Source organism: Lactuca virosa, chromosome 6 (genome assembly GCF_052849685.1).
Source record: "Lactuca virosa cultivar CGN04683 chromosome 6, Lactuca_virosa_CGN04683_v6, whole genome shotgun sequence".
Classification (NCBI taxonomy): domain Eukaryota; kingdom Viridiplantae; phylum Streptophyta; class Magnoliopsida; order Asterales; family Asteraceae; genus Lactuca; species Lactuca virosa.
The window spans coordinates 239669888-239688492 of record NC_136431.1 but is presented as its reverse complement, the minus strand read 5'-3'; positions in this window follow the sequence as shown (position 1 = coordinate 239688492).

The following is an 18605-nucleotide window of genomic DNA, read 5'->3' as shown; positions in this document are numbered from 1 at the left end:
GAATGGTCGTAGAACTTCGTTTTCTACCTTAGGTGTACTCCCGAACTCCTCGCAAAATCTTCCAAAACCAGGAATTCATCGGTTTGGACTACATTGACGATCGCCTTCAGACGCGAAATGTTGACATAGCTGACTCGATACAAAATGATTAACTACAAAAAATTTATCTACGACAACTAACGAGGTTCTCTTTTCGGAACATGCCTCCATAAGGCTTAAACACACACGATTCTAGATTACAAACGTTATTCCAAACTAGTTCAGGTGTTCTAACATCCTGAATTTTAACCAAAACTACTATCTCGGGTTTATATGTTTGAAAATAATGGAACGAATATTATAATATTTGTGACTGACTAATAATAAAGATTGCCTATCTACTATAGTATAATGAACACAAGGTCGCCTAATATCCCACTCACAAGGCTCTAACTACATTACCTATATCTAGGTACATGTTAAGTTTTCTACGCATCAAATACATTCTAAACTAGGTAGTGGAAAAATAAAAACTACGATATACGTAAGTGAACATGCAACCTACGAATCAATGGTTTCGTACTAATTACATCGACCCTAGAAAACGAAAATACAATGGAAAAATCACATACCTCTTTTCCAGCCAAAGACCATTGTGTTTGAGCTCTCGTGCCTGCCACCTTGTTTAGATGATCAACTATTGATTAATTGATATTCAACCCTTTCATTAGTTAAACTTTTAATTAATTCCCAAATTGTTTTCTAATTAGTTTCTAATTAATTGTTAAACCATAATAATTAATAAACTAATTCATCCTTTATTAATTCGACTTAATTTCAGTCTTGAGGACAACCCAAGAGGATCATGTTATTATTAGAAATATAACCAATAGTTAATGACATTGGACACAATTTCCAATAGTTTCCCACTTGGACAAGGCATCAACTATATATGGTCCAATGCTTCTCTAAAAATCAACAGAGAGACTACCATCCAATGCATATGATAAACTGTGATTGTAACATTCCAAAATCACGATAATTTTTTTTCATTTTTAAATTAAGAGAAATCATTGTTTTCAAACAAAACCTATATCAAGAACAATTATCAAATACAAACATCCCAATATCAATGTATCATAAAATCTCCGAAAACATGTCATCGAAGGATAAGTACGATCACGCCTTCGCCTTGAGACGATCATCTGAATTACCTGAAACATAAAACTAAAACTGTAAGTCCAAGCTTAGTGAGTTACCCTAAAGTACCACTATGCAAACATGTAACATCATGCATACTGGGTCCGCAGCAAACATAATACACTATCCCTGAGCTCACAGCATGATTCTGGCTTTCCTTCACGGCCACAACTCATGTTGGCTTACTCCCGAGCCCAAAATATAAGTCAGGCTTGCCTTTTGGGCCCACAGTTTATGTCTGGCTTGCTCCCAGGTTTGTTGGCTTCCGCACAAAGCAGCATTGCCATCCCAACCATACTATGTCGACATATACATAAAAGATAACATATATCCAGCAAAAAGATATTCATATAACCACTCAACAGACACACATGCAGATTTATAGATCACTACCACATAACAACATCCTATATACAAGGACACAGATTTAACAGATCAATACAACACAACAACATCCTTTATACCAGGATACATAACCCAGACTGGACTTGGTGCTTTCGACCCATAAGTACAGTGAGGAAAACTCACCTCTCAGTTTGAAAAGATAGCTGACCAGAACACAACTTCGTATACCAACTGTACAGGCCACCTGTACAACAAATAGTGACCTTGTCTCAACCTATTTTTCATTATACCTAAAATACCCTTAAGTCAAACTAGGTCAAAATCCTAGCCAAGGTCAGAAGTCAAAAAGACAACCGAGTCAATTCAGGATGAGTACGCCCAACATACTCATCATGTCAGGATGGCGTACTCACATATCCAAAAACGGGGCTCCAAGGGAGTACGCTCAGCGTACTTAGAAGTACGCCCAACATACTCAGTCAGATGGCACTTTTTCGATTAAGTGCTTATTCTCTTAGGTTCTTTCGTCCCAAAGCCCAGATCTAATCTCAATAATGTTCTTAATCATAAAGTTTCCAACTATATGATATTGTGTGGCTACAAAGTGCCTAATAACAAAACGCTAACCTAACACAAGGTTCTAAACCAGTAAAGATCATCCATGGAGGGATATGAACACTCAAGATTCCACTTTAATAACTCTATACACCCTATATCGTAAAAATTGACAACTCATTTGGTCAGGAGTAGTCCATACTCACTTAGACCAAGAATATGGGACTAAAAGCATAAAACTTCACATATAATGACATCTAATGAGATAATCAACAAGTTCAGAACTTTATACATTCTGGAGGTTGCTCAAGGGGTGTAAAATTCAGATCTCAAAGCTTGGAGCTCCTTCCTTGCTATCCAATGGCTTGTTTCCTTCCATAATGGATACTAAATAACAAAAATGAGCTCAAAACACTACAAATAGAAATTAGGGTTTGTAAGGTACGAAGTGTGCTATGGAGGCTGATGAGGGGAAGGGGTATTGGGAATTAATGATGCTTAAATAGGGTCCAAACCCTAAAATTTAGGGTTTTAGTGTTGACCACGTACGCCCAACGTACGCAATAGAGGCACATTTCTCACTTAAGGCTCCTTGGAACCAATTTTGCAAAAAAAATTACATATTAAGGGTGTAAATGGATAATGGTCAATCTCAGAATTCAAGATTATGTATCATGATATAGACTTGTGATGACTACATTTGACTAGTAAATTAAACACACCAATTTCAGTCAAGACCCGGCCAGGTATTCATGATGTCAATACCAAATCATCGAGGGGCCCATAGATATAGCTTCTCTTGTTAAGGCAGAAGGGACGACTAAACTTCGACTACATAGTTTTCGTCTACTTCATCATATCATATACGGATATACCCATTATTGCTACTAGTTACCGATAGTGTCGGAGTACACCAATACATAACATAATCATAAAGCAAAACCTCACATGTATCTCGGTTTGAAGAACATAATATAATATCGTCTTATAATTTCTCGTGACTGTCTCCATGAAATTATCTTTAAGTGCGTGTTGTTCGAATACTTAAATCTTCATTAGGTACTCATGAGTGTTAGCACAATCACTATGCTATGCCTAATCACTATAGTCAATCCACCAATACTCATGAAAATCTTGAATCACTACTTATTTCCAAGAGTATGACCGAATGTGGAGGTTTGAGTAAATTAATAATGAGGAATTGTGTTCTAATCATGCAAAAGTGAAACACAATAATAAATTAACATAAATGACAACATCACTAGCACTTTATTAAGTCTCCGCAAAATAAATCTCAATTCAGTTACAATTCATACTGCTAAATGATTAAAAGATTATCAAACTAAACAACTAAACAATTTCACCATATCATCAGCAAATCTAATGCCTCTAGATCTAGTATGACTATCGTACTTGATCCTTGATAATGGCTTCGTGAATGGATTGACTACATTCTCCTCTAACAAAACCCTGTTCATGACAATTTCTCTATCCTCGAATCGATGTATTACGTAGTGGAATTTCCTAAGTATATGTCTTGAGTTACCATGGTCCTTTGGTTCTTTAGTCAGAGCGACTGTACCGTCATTATCGTAGAAGATTTCTAAAGGATCATTGATGCACGGAACGACACCAAGATCATCAATGAAATTCTTCAAGCATATATTCTTTTGCTGCCTAACTAGCCGCTATATACTCTGAATCGCATGTAGAGTCTGCCACTGTCATCTGTTTGGAACTCTTCCAAGTGACTGCTCCTCCATTAAGCTAGAATTCTCATACTGACTGCGAACATGAGTTATATCTATAAGTCTGGAAACTTGCATCTGTATAACCAGTAACTCTCAACTCATATTTACCCCCATATACCAAAAACTTGTCCTTTATTCTTCGTAGGTATTTCAAAATGTTCTTTACTACTATCTAATGATTGTCGTCAGGTTTGTCCTTAAAACGACTCTCCATGCTTAGAGAATATGACACATCAGTTCGAGTACATGTCATGGCATACATGATCGATCCTATAGCAGAAGCATATGGGACTCGACTCATTCTTTCCTGTTCATCACTAGAACTAGGACATTGAGTTTTAGTCAATTTGGTGCCATGTTTCATAGGTAGAAAACCATTCTTGGAGTCTTTCATCTTGAACCTCTTCAAGATCTTATCCAAGTATGTACTCTGGCTCAGTCCTATTAGACGTTTCGATCTATCTCTATAGATCTTTATACTAAGTATGCAGGTAGCGTCTCCAAGATCCTTTATAGCTAAATAACTCATAATTCACGTCTTAACACCTTGCAATGTTGGGATATCATTTCCTATAAGGATTATGTCATCCACATACAAAACTAGGAAGACTACAATACTCCTATTGGCTTTGAAATATATGCAGGACTCACCTTCACTTATTGAAAATCCAAACTCTATGACATTTTCGTGAAAACAAAGGTTCCAGCTACGAGACGCTTGTTTTAGTCCATATATGTACCTTTGAAGATTACAAACTCTATTTGGATATTTTGGAGCTATTAAACCCTCAGGTTGTACCATATACACTTCCTCTGCGAGTTTTTCGTTAAGGAAAGCGGTTTTCACATCCATTTGTCATACTTTATAATCATAAAAAGCTTCTATGCCAATTAATATCCTAATAGACTTGATCTTGACTACTGGTGAGATGGTTTACTCATAATCATTCCCTTGAATTGGAGTATAACCCTTTGCAACCAACCTAGCCTTGAATGTGTGCACATTCCCATCCATGCCGGTCTTCTTCTTAAAGATCTACATGCACCCAACAATTTTGATTCCAGGTGTGGGATCAATCAAATTCCAAACTTGGTTATCGTACATGGGCTGAATCTCGCTTTCCATACTTTCCTTCCACTTGGCAACGTCAGGGCCTACCATAGCCTCTTTATAGTTGGATGAATCGTCCATATTATCCGGTATATGGTCACTGATCAATACATATCCGTTTGTGGTCATATGGAAACCATAGAACTCGGGAGGAAGAAGAATTATTGGATCTGTGAAGGGGAGGTAGAGACATATCATTTTGTTCAACAGACTGCTCTGCCTCAGGTTGAGGTTCCTCAACAGGTTGTTTCACCTTAGGTTCAGTGCTAGTTTCCAATAAAGGTTCTTCTTCAGTCGACTCTTCAAGCTCTTCTAAGTCAATATGGCTTTCACTGTCCTCTTTGGAAATGAGATCCCTCTAGAGGAAGAATCATGTTCGAGTAACAAACACTTTGTTCTTAGAAGGCTTGTAGAACAAGTATCCAAAATGCTTTTGTGGATAACCAATGAAGTAACACTTCTTTGATCTTGGATAGAGCTTATCATTTGGCTCGTGACGAAAAAAAGCCTCACAACCCCAAACTTTTATATGTGCTAGAGAAGGATGTGTCATACTCCACATCTCTGAGGGTGTTTTAGCAACCTTCTTAGTAGGTACAAGGTTTAGGATATGGGCGGTTGTCTCTAAGGCATACCCCCAAAAAGATATCGGAAGTGTAGCTTGACTCATCATAGATCGAACCATATATAAAAGTGTTCGATTTCTTCTCTCAGCCATACCATTAAACTGTGGTGTTCTGGGAGGAGACAATTGTGAAACTATTCCAGAACTCTTAAGATGATCGTAGAATTCAAAAATTAAATATTCTCCACCCCTATCTGATCGGAGCATCATGATCTTTCTGGCTAATTAGTTCTCTACTTTGTTTCGAAACTATTTTAACACCTCAAAGGTTTCTGACTTATTCTTGATTAGATAGATATATCCAAATTTGCTAAAATCGTCAGTAAAAGTCACGAAGTATCTTCCTCTATGTCTTGTGGTGGCTTTGAATGGTCCACAAACATATGTGTGGATGAGATTCAACAAATCCTTGCCTTTTTCACAGTGACATGTGAATGGAGCCTTTTTCATCTTGCCAAGTAAGCAAGAGTTACATACATCTTCCGACTTGAGGTCAAATGATTCCAAGATCCCATCCGATTGGAGCTTGGCGATGCGCTTCTTGTTTATGTGGCCAATTAGACAATGCCTCAAACATGATTTATCTAATTCACTATTAGAAGAACCAACATTTAGTAATAGTTTATCAACTTCACCCATGCAAACAACACTTTCATACTCACCTTTAGAAGATGTATATTTGAATATAAAACAACCATTCTTATAACCCAAAATGTCACCATTATCATTATCAAAAGAAAAACGACAACCATCCTTACAAAGTTCATGAATATAAATAATGTTTCGTGCCATATCAGGTGAAAACCAACAATTTAATAAAATAAGGTAAACACCACCACCAAGAATGAGCTCATAGTTCCCAATCTTTGTAACAACTAACTTGTGCTTGTTTCCAATGATTAGGTTGAGCTCCCTATGCATGAACTTACTACTTTGTCCTAGTCCCTGCAGATCAGAGCAAATGTGAGTACTACATCCTGTATGAAGAATCCAAGAGTTAAAAGTAGATGTTCTATAGAGTTCTATCATAAACATACTTGAGGTGACATCCACCTTGACTTTTCCCTTCTTAAGGTCCTCCAGGTATTTAGGGCAACTACGCTTCTAGTGTCCCTTTGACTGGCAGTAAAAACAAACGGCCTCACTTAGATTATAAAAAGGAGCTATCTCAGCTTGGAACTTTCTCTTAGGGCCTTGGTCAGGCTTTCCTATATTACCCTTTCCCTTTCCTTTAGGATGAGAAAACATTTTCCTTTTAGCAGAACCACGATCAATAGCCAAGGTGGGGTTTGCGAGCTGAACAACCTCTTATACACTAGCTCCAGCTGCTATCAACAAGTAATGAAACTCCATGAGGGTCATATTGGGATCCATTTTTGTCACACCCCCAAACCAGAACGACGGAAACGTTCGGGGGTGGATGACGTCATGTACAATATCATAACAATTTAATAACAGCAATCAAGGCACAACAACCATCATATTGATAATGTATAGTTTTTACATTTGTGTTCAAATAATTGTATACTTGACACCAAAAGTATATAGCAAAAACTAAAAGACGTGACGCTATGATGCTCCGTCTTCTCAAAACCTATGTGGATACCTGTCTACTGATTCCCTGCGAATGCAAGTGGTTTTCAAAAGAGTGTCAACAATTAAGTTGGTGAGTTCATAAGCATTTTTGTATTAGAAGTCTGTCATTTGTTCCTTGAAAATGTAAGTATGTTCTTCCATAAAATCCAATATTTTCTGTTGTAAATGAATTGTAGTCTTAATACATTAAGACCAAAATGTGTAAGTGTTGTTGTACTCTAAAATAGTATAACGTAGTTTTAATTCACATAAAACCATAAAATGAATGTTTCCAGAAGTGTAAGTTTCTCTGTATTGGAAAATAGTATACTGAAATTGTACTTGTATGAAAACTCTGTGAATGTATGTACCTGGATCCAACAGCTGTACTGTAAAATATTGTATTGTAGTTTTATTATTAAACAAAACAATTTGAAGTTATTTATATATTCGTACACTAATCGTATTGTTAATAACAAATTCTGAGTTATTATTGGTGGGTTTTGAGCAAACTAATACTCCTAAGGTGTTCATGCAACCCTAGAGACCTTGGATCTATGTTTGTCTAAAATACATGCAAAATAATTTTCCAAGATTCATAACCTATCTAGCATACATGGGGTACTTTTAAACATAAAAGTTACTAGAAGAATTACATACCTTTGTTAGTGAGTTGATTCCTTGGGAGTTTGAGAGCCAAGCACCAATAATGTGAATCCCTCAAATGGAAATCACAAATCACCACAAACTAGGAAACTTATGAGAGAGCACTCTAATACTCTAGAAATCGGCCACACCTTATGCACACACACATAGTGTCTTTTCAAGCACCATAAGCCTCTTTATATAGTGTAGATGATTAGGGTTATGAACCATGCAAACCCTAATAACCCATGAATTTTCCTATTCCAAGGATCCATGGGTTAAAAGCTCCATGGATCATCCATGGACTCCCATTCAAGCTTAGCCCATTTCCTTATGAGTGTTAGCCCACACTATATAAGTATAATAGCCCATTATTTAATTAGTCACCTTATGATCACTAAATTAATTCTTAATTAATTTAAGATCAATACTAATTAAATAATACAATTTCATATTAATATATTATAACTTAAAATATATTAGTAGGCCGCAAATATACTCTTCTCATAATATTATCCATATAAATAGTTCGGGTGAAGTGCAACCCAAATGGACCATGCCGGGTCGGGTCAAGTATATACCAAATAAGTTATGGACTTAGACACCTTATCCAACAGTCTCCCACTTGGATAAGTCTGATAAGTGTATTTTCCTATATAGCTTCAGGAACCAACCGGCAATCGTAGCTCTCGAAAACTCTGTTGAACTATGAAACGCCATTTTAGATAAGTGATCACATAATCCGCTGCTCTCATGATATCAGCCGGACAAATACATGGAACAATGTCTTACTTATTGTCCAGCATTTTGTTTCCCGATTTCCGATTTGTTTGACAAAGAACTTAATCGAACACATCAATTTAGTTCTGACCGGGCCCGATACATAGGTCAAAACAAAATCATCGAGGGGCCCAGATATCGCTTCTATTTCTAGAAGGAACAGATAAACTTCGACTCATATGCTTGTTCTACTACTTATTGAATTGCACACAAAGGCACGTTTTATAACATCAAGTTACTGATGCGTTTACATGCAATCAATGCACAACCAACTCATAGGTAACAACTCATATCTCTAGGTTTGAAGACTTATATGATATTACCGTCTCACGATCACTCGAGATAAATTCCATGAAGTGATACAAGTGAGTGTGGGTTTATTCCAATACTTATAACTTATGAGTACTCATGAATGTTGTAGCAACCATTGCTATGGCTAAACACCTTTAGTCATCTATAATCCCAATTCATGACAGTCTTGATTCATACCTACTTCCGACATATGACCGACTGTGGAGAGTTTGAATAAACTTATTATTCTGGAAGTCAAAACATGCAAAGCTGAAACAATAGTAAATAATTGACAATGATAGCAACACCTTACTCATAAATAAATCACAACTTTTATTCATCATCAAAAGTCGATTACATTTTACAAGTTTCAGTAATAACTATCTAATTTGTAAAACTAATATCGTCCCTCAGCCCGATGCGTCTCGCATTCTGTAAATGCTTCACCCTCGTCAGTCCCTTCGTAAGGGGATCCGCAGGGTTCTCATCTGACGATACTCTCTTTGCCACGAGGAGTCCCTCTTCTATCTTGTGTCTTATGAAGTGATATTTTATGTCAATGTGTCGGGATCTGCCATGATCTCTTGGTTCCTTGGCTAAGGCAACCGCACTATTGCTGTCACAGAAAATCTCCATAGGCTCCTGAATAGCTGGTACAACTCCAAGGTCTCCGATGAAGTTCCTCAGCCATATTGCCTCCTTTGCCGCTTCACTCGCTGCTATGTACTCTGATTCACAAGTCGAATCAGCTACAGTCTCCTGTTTGGAACTCTTCCAAGTGATTGCCCCTCCATTTAAGGTAAAGACCCAGCCCGACTGAGAGCGGAAGTTATCCCTATCAGTCTGAAAGCTAGCATCACTATACCCTACTACTCTCAAGTCATCACTCCCACCAAGGGTAAGGATCCAATCCTTAGTCCTCCGCAGGTACTTGAGAATATTCTTTACCGCAGTCCAATGAGCCTTGCCAGGGTTCCCCTGATATCTGCTAACCATGCTCAAAGCGAAGGCCACATCAGGACGGGTACAAGTCATATCATACATGATCGAGCCAACAGCGGAAGCATAAGGCAATCGACTCATCTTCTGTACTCGGGCTCTAAGCCTTGCTCAGTTTGGCATTGCTTTGGATCGGTAATTCTCCTTTCTTGGAATTCTGCATGTTGAACCTTTTCAACACCTTATCCATGTAGATACTCTGACTAAGTCCAATTAGTCTTTTACTCCTTTCTCTTAATATCCTTATCCGTAGGATATAGGCAGCTTCTCCAAGGTCCTTCATAGCAAAGCACTTCTCAAGCCAGGACTTAACCTCCTGCAAGGTTGGGATGTCATTTCCTATGAGTAGTATGTCATCCACATACAATACCAAAAAGCTAACTATACTCCCACTAGCTCTGACATACACGCAGGACTCATCTTCACTTCTTGAGAAACCAAACTCTTTGACCTTCTCATCGAAACAAAGATTCCAACTTCGAGATGCTTGTTTCAATCCATAAATGGATTTCTCAAGCTTGCACACTCTATTGGGGTACTCTGTACTGACAAAACCTTCTGGCTGATTCATGTAAACATCCTCAGCCAACTTTCCGTTAAGGAAAGCGGTTTTGACATCCATTTGCCATATTTCATAATCATGAAATGCAGCAATGGCTAGCATAACCGTAATAGACTTAATCTTTGCTACTGGTGAAAAGGTTTCATCATAATCAATACCCTGAGTTTGAGTAAAACCCTTCGCAACCAGTCGAGTCTTATAAGTGTGCACCTTCCCATCCATGTCGGTCTTCTTCTTGAAGATCCATTTGCACCCGACTGTCTTACGGCCTGGTACATTGTCAACCAAGTTCCAAAGTTGATTGTCACACATGGACTGTATCTCGCTGTCCATAGCCTCCTTCCATTTAGCAGACTCTGGACCTGCCATGGCTTCCTTAACACTGTTAGGTTCATCCAGATTTACCAGTGTACTGTCACTGATAAATGTATCACCTTCCGTAGTAATATGAAATCCATAATAAAACTCAGGTGTGTTCCTAACCCTTGTGGAACGTCTGGGAAGTATAGACTCGTCAGCTGGATCAACAGGAATTTCCTCCTCAAGTTCATTGCTAGTGTCTGAGGTTCCTTCACCAATTGAGTCTTGAATTTCTTCAAGGTCAATTTGCCTCCCACTGTCTCCTTGGTTTATAAATTCTCTCTCTCGAAACACCCATCTCCTAGCCACAAAGACCACATTCTCACTGGGTCTGTAGAAGAGGTAACCAAAGGCTTTTTGTGGGTAGCCGATGAAAATACACCTATCACTTCGAGGTTCGAGCTTGTCATGAGTCTCGCGCCTCACGGAAGCCTCGCAACCCCAAATCTTGATATGGTCCAAATTGGGAACTTTCCCAGTCCACATTTCATGAGGTGTTTTGGCAATCTTCTTTGTAGGGACTAGATTAAGGATGTGGGTGGCAGTCTCTAAGGCATACCCCCAAAAAGAGATTGGTAGTGAAGCTCGACTCATCATAGAGCGAACCATGTCCAACAAAGTTCGATTACGCCTCTCAGCTACACCATTCAGCTGTGGTGTCCTGGGAGGTGTCAATTGTGAGACAATCCCACACTCCTTAAGATAGTCGAGGAACTCAGTACTAAGATACTCACCACCTTGATCGGATCGAAGCATCTTAATGTTCCTGCCCAATTGATTTTCTACTTCCTATTTAAACTCTTTAAACCTTTCAAAAGTTTCTGACTTATGTTTGATTAAGTAGACATAACTATATCTACTAAAATCATCAATAAAAGTCACATAATAGCGATTAGCATCCCTTGTGGCGGTTTTAAATGGTCCACATACATCAGTATGTATAAGGTCCAACAAACCCTCACCCCTTGCACAAGTACCAGTGAAGGGTGATTTTGTCATTTTTCCAAGTAGACAAGACTCACAACTATCATCCGACTTGAGGTCGAACGACTCCAAGACTCCATCCTTCTGGAGTTGGCCTATGCGTTTCTTGCTTACATGTCCAAGACGACAATGCCACAAAGATGCTTTATCCAAGCTAGTAGAAGAATCAATACATAATACATTATTTCCTAAATTATCTACAACCGATATAGCTTCATACACACCATCACAAGGTAATGCTTTAAAATAAGGAACATTATTAAAGAAAGCATTAATACTACCAACTTCATTATCAAAAGAAAAGGTAAAACCTTGTTTGTACAAAGCATGAAAGGAAATAATATTCCTCGCCATTTCAGACGAGTACACACATTTATTCAAATCTAACTTTAACCCACTATCTAGCAACAAAGTATAAACTCCAATCTTGGCAACAGGTGCAACCTTCTTGTTCCCCATGATTAAGTTTATCTTTCCATGCTCCACATCCTCACTTCTTCTTAGGCCCTGCAAGTCACAACAGATGTGAATACCAGAACCTGTATCAAGAACCCAAGAATTAGAATATGGTGAGTTATTAGACAATATAGTGTAAATACCTGTATGGGATGGTTTCACTTTCCCATCGTTGACATCCTGCAATTACTTTGGGCATTTACGCTTCCAGTGCCCCTTATTTTGACAGTAGAAGCATTCAGCATCCATAGGGATGGCAGAAGGAGTGATAGAACCACCTTTGGTTCCAGATGAGGAGCCTTCAAGGGACTTTCCCTTGGTACCCTTCGAAAGGTGCTTCCTCTTCTTCCCTTTGCCTTGCCCAATAGCCAAAACAGGGGTAGTAGTAGGAGTAGGAGTAGTAACCGACTTACTCTTAAGACTACTTTCGGCAGTCTTCAGAAGTCCTTGAAGTTTACTGAGTGTGACTTCCTCCTTGTTCATGTGGTATGTCATACGAAATTGATCATAACACGAGGGCAAGGAGTGCAAAATGATATGAATTGCCAACTCCTCAGGGAAGTTCACATTCAGTTTCATTAGACGGTCCACATACGTTTGCATTTTCTGCATGTGGCTCGTGATTGGTTCGCTATCCTTCATACGGGTAGTGATCATGGAGGAGATTATTTCATACCGCTCTTGACGAGCACTCTGATGATACCTTTCCATCAGATCCTGATGCATCTCAAAAGGGTAATAGTCCTCATAGGACTTTTGGAGTTCAGCTGTCATGGTGGCCATCATGATGCATGCCACCTTGGTGGCATCTCTTTCATGTGTCTGATACTCAGCAACCTCCTCAGGAGTAGCAGTGGACTCATCAAACTCCTTTAGCTCCTTATCGAGGACATATTCCTTGTCCTCGTAACGAGTGACCATCCTGATGTTCCGGATCCAATCCATGAAGTTGGAACCATCAAAGATGACCCTCCCACAAAGGTTCATGAGGGAATAGGAGCCAGTAGGGTTAGAGCCCGAAGCATTGTTGTTGGAAGACATCTGAATAGAAGAAAACAAGTTTAGATTAGATATATCGAATCCTTAATAATACACCCAAATGTAATATTAAGGCTAGGAACCAACACAATATATTATAACTTAGAAGAGGGATGTCGTAATCTAAGCTATAACATATTTGAAGGTAGGTGAATGACGATTCACCAATTTCCACCATGAAAACGAAATGAATTATTAGGTTTAATTGGTTTTGAAATTCCTAGATTCTTTTGAGATTCATTGAACTTTTCAATGGCATGTTTCAATCTCGATTGTGCCCTTCAAGTTTTGTGACTGGGATGTCGAGGATCACGAAAAAAGGTGTGAATAACCATGCAAATTCACTTGGTACCCTTAATATTATCACCTAATCAATGTGCCGGTTAACCACACACGCTCCACCGATCTATGATAAACATTAAGTCACCCTTCGTGATCCTTACTAGTCCAAGTTAGTCAGCCGGTTAACCACACACGCTCCACCAACGACTTGGTAAGGTACAAAGTGTGAATTTCATGGGTTAGCACCATATTCACATTTTCCTAAAGTAACTAAGATTGGGAATTTATTAAAGGTTTAGTTACTTTATAATATTCATTATACTTTTAATGAGAATTTAAAGTCATTGTCCTACCCGTTCGGCTAACGACCCTCCACCGATCAAGAAAGCGGTGGGTGAGAATGGACACCCATTAAGTTGCCATTTTATAGGCAACAACCTTATACCCCCCTTATAGACCGGCTTCATGAATGAGGCCTACTAACGGTAAAACGACTTAATCTTATACATATATATAATAATTAACCATTAATGTTATAAATAGTATAAGGGTTGAATTTTAACTTTTAAAACTCTAAGGGTTTGGAATTAAAGTATATTAAAGTGTGTGTAACTTTACAAATTCCAAACCTTGAGGACAAGTTTTGAAACTATTCAAAACTTTTCATTTCATAACTTATGAATTAAAGGTTCATAAAATGAAGACTCTTCATTTTCATGTAACTTATGTGTTTTAAGTGTGCATAAATGAAAGTGACCTTTGGAAATCCATAACTTGAGGACAAATTATGGACTCCATTAAAACACATAAATGATCAAGAATTATCAATAAACAATTTAGCAAATACTTCCTATGATCTAACAATAATTCATAAGAACATGAACATCATATCAAAAATTCCAAGAACATATGAACACATATCATCATGCAATTTTGATATAAGCCATTGTAAATGGATTAGCATAAACATTACACCATCTAAAACAAGTTTTATAACACCAAAACAGTTTAGGGTAATGTTTCTAGTCCATTTCCAGCAGCAAAACTCGAAAATCTGCATTCTGAGGCTTCTACTCGTCGAGTGCACGAACCTACTCGGCGAGTAGGATGAATTTACTCATGGACTCGGCGAGTCCCCCCATGGACTCGGCGATTTCATGCTGCAGAATGCAGAAAACTTGAGTTTTTCAACAAGTTTGCATCAAGTGTCAAACAAACAAGCCTAGGCTCTGATACCACTGTTGGGTTTTGAGCAAACTAACACTCCTAAGATGTTCGTGCAACCCTAGAAACCTTGGATCTATGTTTGTCTAAAATACATGCAAAATAATTTTCCAAGATTCATAACCTATCTAGCATACATGGGGTACTTTTAAACATAAAAGTTACTAGAAGAATTACATACCTTTGTTAGTGAGTTGATTCCTTGGGAGTTTGAGAGCCAAGAACCAATAATGTGAATGCCTCAAATGGAAATCACAAATCACCACAAACTTGGAAACTTATGAGAGAGCACTCTAATACTCTAGAAATCGGCCACACCTTATGCACACACACATAGTGTCTTTTCAAGCACCATAAGCCTCTATATATAGTGTAGATGATTAGGGTTATGAACCATGCAAACCCTAATAACCCATGTCTTTTCCTATTCTAAGGATCCACAGGTTAAAAGCTCCATGGATCATCCATGGACTCCCATTCAAGCTTAGCCCATTTCCTTATGAGTGTTAGCCCACACTATATAAGTACAATAGCCCATTATTTAATTAGTCACCTTATGATCACTAAATTAATTCATAATTAATTTAAGATCAATACTAATTAAATAATACAATTTCATATTAATATAAATATATTAGTAGGCCGCAAATATACTCTTCTCATAATATTATCTATATAAATAGTTCGGGTGAAGTGCAACCCAAATGGACCATGCCGGGTCGGGTCAAGTATATACCAAATAAGTTATGGACTTAGACACCTTATCCAACAATTATAACCATGATAGATGACCTAAGATGGCCTGATACGACGTTCTTCAGGCGTCGGAATTGGTACGACATTTGTCAGCCCAGACCTGTCGGTCTAACTGTAGCTAACAATTTAGGTGCGGGATTGTTATTATTATATAGATCTATACACAAGTGTCATGCTCTCCCTCCAGGAGATTCTGGTTATAATTCAGGACTTTCGTTGGCACTTAGATAAGTACTTAAAGTGTGTCTCGCAAAGCTATATTGACGGTTACGTGTAGAATAATGAAAAGCCATTTTGTAATGAATAAAATGTATGTAAGTCTCATTTCTTAGTGTAATCGTAGTATAAATAATTATACTTTTATATAATTATTTTTGCATTGCATCCCTGACTAGTAAAATGATATGTATGTTCCATAAACTATACCTATTATAGTTTAAAGTGTATGTTTTACTGAAATGAAAACCTTTGTATTTTTAACAACTATGTATGTTTATAATTGTAATTCTAAAATAAAGATATCCCGTGAAATTTAACATTTTTGTACAAACGGTAATAAAATAAGTTGCGAAAATATTCTTTTTGTTTAACATGTTGAAATAATTTTTATATAAGGCATATATAATTAAGATTGAAGTGATAGTCGAATAAATGACTCTACCCTAAGCCGACAACCAAACAAGGAACAAGAGTTAAGGCGAAATCACCAACTCTAAGCCTGTAGAATCTTAATTATATATATATATATATATATATATATATATATATATATATATATATATATATATATATATATATTGGTAAAAACGACAGTAGAAATAATTTGAAATAGTTTAGATATTAGCACAAGATTTCTTGTGTTTTACTTGTATTACCCCCCTAAAACAATGAAAATCGTGAAAACGTAACGTATGAACTCACCTTTACTGTGTTCTTGGTTAGATAACGAGGTAAGGACGATGATCTTTGAGTTAGAAGGCACGACAGTGTTCTTATCCTAACGGTATTAACACACAATATTGTGTGTAAATTAGTTGAAATAACAATTAAAGTGTTTGTAAAACACTAGATTATGTATGGATACTTACAATAATCCTTAAGAATTAACTTGAAGAATTTGATTTCCTCGGAAAATGTTTTGAAGATCATCTGGGTAAACTTTAAGATATGAAGGTTGTTCTTGAGAATTATGAAGATGTGAAGATGTATTTATGAGTTTTGAGAGGAAAAGCAACGAATCTGTGAAGTAAAAATGGGATTATGAGAAGGTGATTTCGGTTTTTTGTATATAAATAGGAATGAAATATGATGTGATGGGTGCATTGGGAGGTGTAATTTATCCTCTTGAATTGTGTGCCACCGCTTAAAAATGAGATTCCGGCCTATCGTTTCAAACGAAATCCTTGTTTTTGATCTAAAAGTCCAACCGAAAAGGGGAGTTTTTGGTCAAGGTTCCACCAAAATCAACTTGATTTCGGTCATAAGGGGTTCTCGGTCTAAGAGTTTGCGGTCCAAAGGTGGGGTCTTCGCAAGATGATTTCGCTTGGAAGGGTTTTCAGTCCAATTATTTTTCAATTGGTGTTTTCGGTTTTGGTATGGAATTAGATTCCATATACCGAAAACCCTCTAAGTGGGGTATAAACTCATTGTTTATTGAATTAAATTCTTAAGTATTTCATTATTTGATTTATAATTTGATGTGTTTGACTTTTATTGACTCCTTTGACTTTTATTGACTGCTTTGACTTTTATTGACCCGAAATAACCGGTTGTTACATTATCCCCCACGTTAGAGGGAATTTCGTCCCGAAATTATTTCTAAAGAGGTACTCATGACCTAGGTAAAAGACGTGGATACTTTTATTTCATCTGATCTTCCCGTTCCCAAGTGAATGCAGGTCCCCGCTTGGAATTCCAGCGAACCTTCACTATTGGTATACGACTTTGTTTCATTCTCTTGATTTCCCTGCCATGATTTCCATAGGTTCCTCTACGAACTGTAGATTCTCGTTTATCTCGATTTCATCGAGTGGGATTACAATTGTTTCGTCGGACAGACACTTCTTTACATTGGACACGTGAAAAGTGGGATGTATGTTACTGAGTTCATGCGGTAGTTTGAGTTTGTAAGCCAAGGGGCCGATTCTAGCAAGAATCTCGAACGGTCCGATGTACCTTGGATTTAGTTTTCCATGTTTGCCGAAATGTATCATTCCTTTCTATGGTGAGACCTTTAACAGGACGCGGTCACCAACTTAAAACTCCAAAGGTTTTCGTCGTTTGTCCGTATAACTCTTTTGTCGGTCCCTAGATCGTTCCCGAATTTGGACGATCTTCTTTGTAGTTTCTCGTATGATATCAGGACCGGTGAGAGTGCTGTCAGGAACTTGTTTCTTTGCTAGTTGCGTATCTCCTGCTTCAGCCCAACACAGAGGTGATCTGCACTTACGGCCATATAGGGCTTCAAATGGAGCAACTTTGATGCTAGTGTGATAGTTGTTATTGTACGAGAATTTGATGAGTGGTAAATGGGTATCCCAAGCTTTAACAAAATCTATCACACAAGCTCTCAACATGCCTTCCAGCATCTGAATGGTTCTCTCGCTTTGCCCATCAGTATGGGGATGGTACGTTGTACTCATGTCGAGTTTGGTTCCCAAGGACTTTTGTAGTGATTGCCAAAACCACGAGGTAAATCTACTATCTCTGTCATAGATAATGGATATCGGCACACCGTGCAATCGTACTATATCTTTAATGTACGTCTTGGTTAACTTCTCCATCTTCTCGGTTTCTTTTATTAGCAGGAAGTGCGCGGATTTGGTTAATCTGTCGACGATTACCCAAATGGTGTCATGATCACCCATTGTGTTGGGCAACTTAGTTATGAAATCCATAGTTATTCGTTCCCACTTCCATTCGGGTATTTCTGGTTGTTGTAGTTAACTCGAAGGCTTCTGGTATTCTACCTTGACTTTGGCACAAGTCAGGCACTTTCCCAGATAGGTAACAATTTCAGCTTTCATGTTTGGCCACCAATAAAGTTTCTTAAGGTCCAGGTAAATCTTGTCTAAACCGGGATGGATA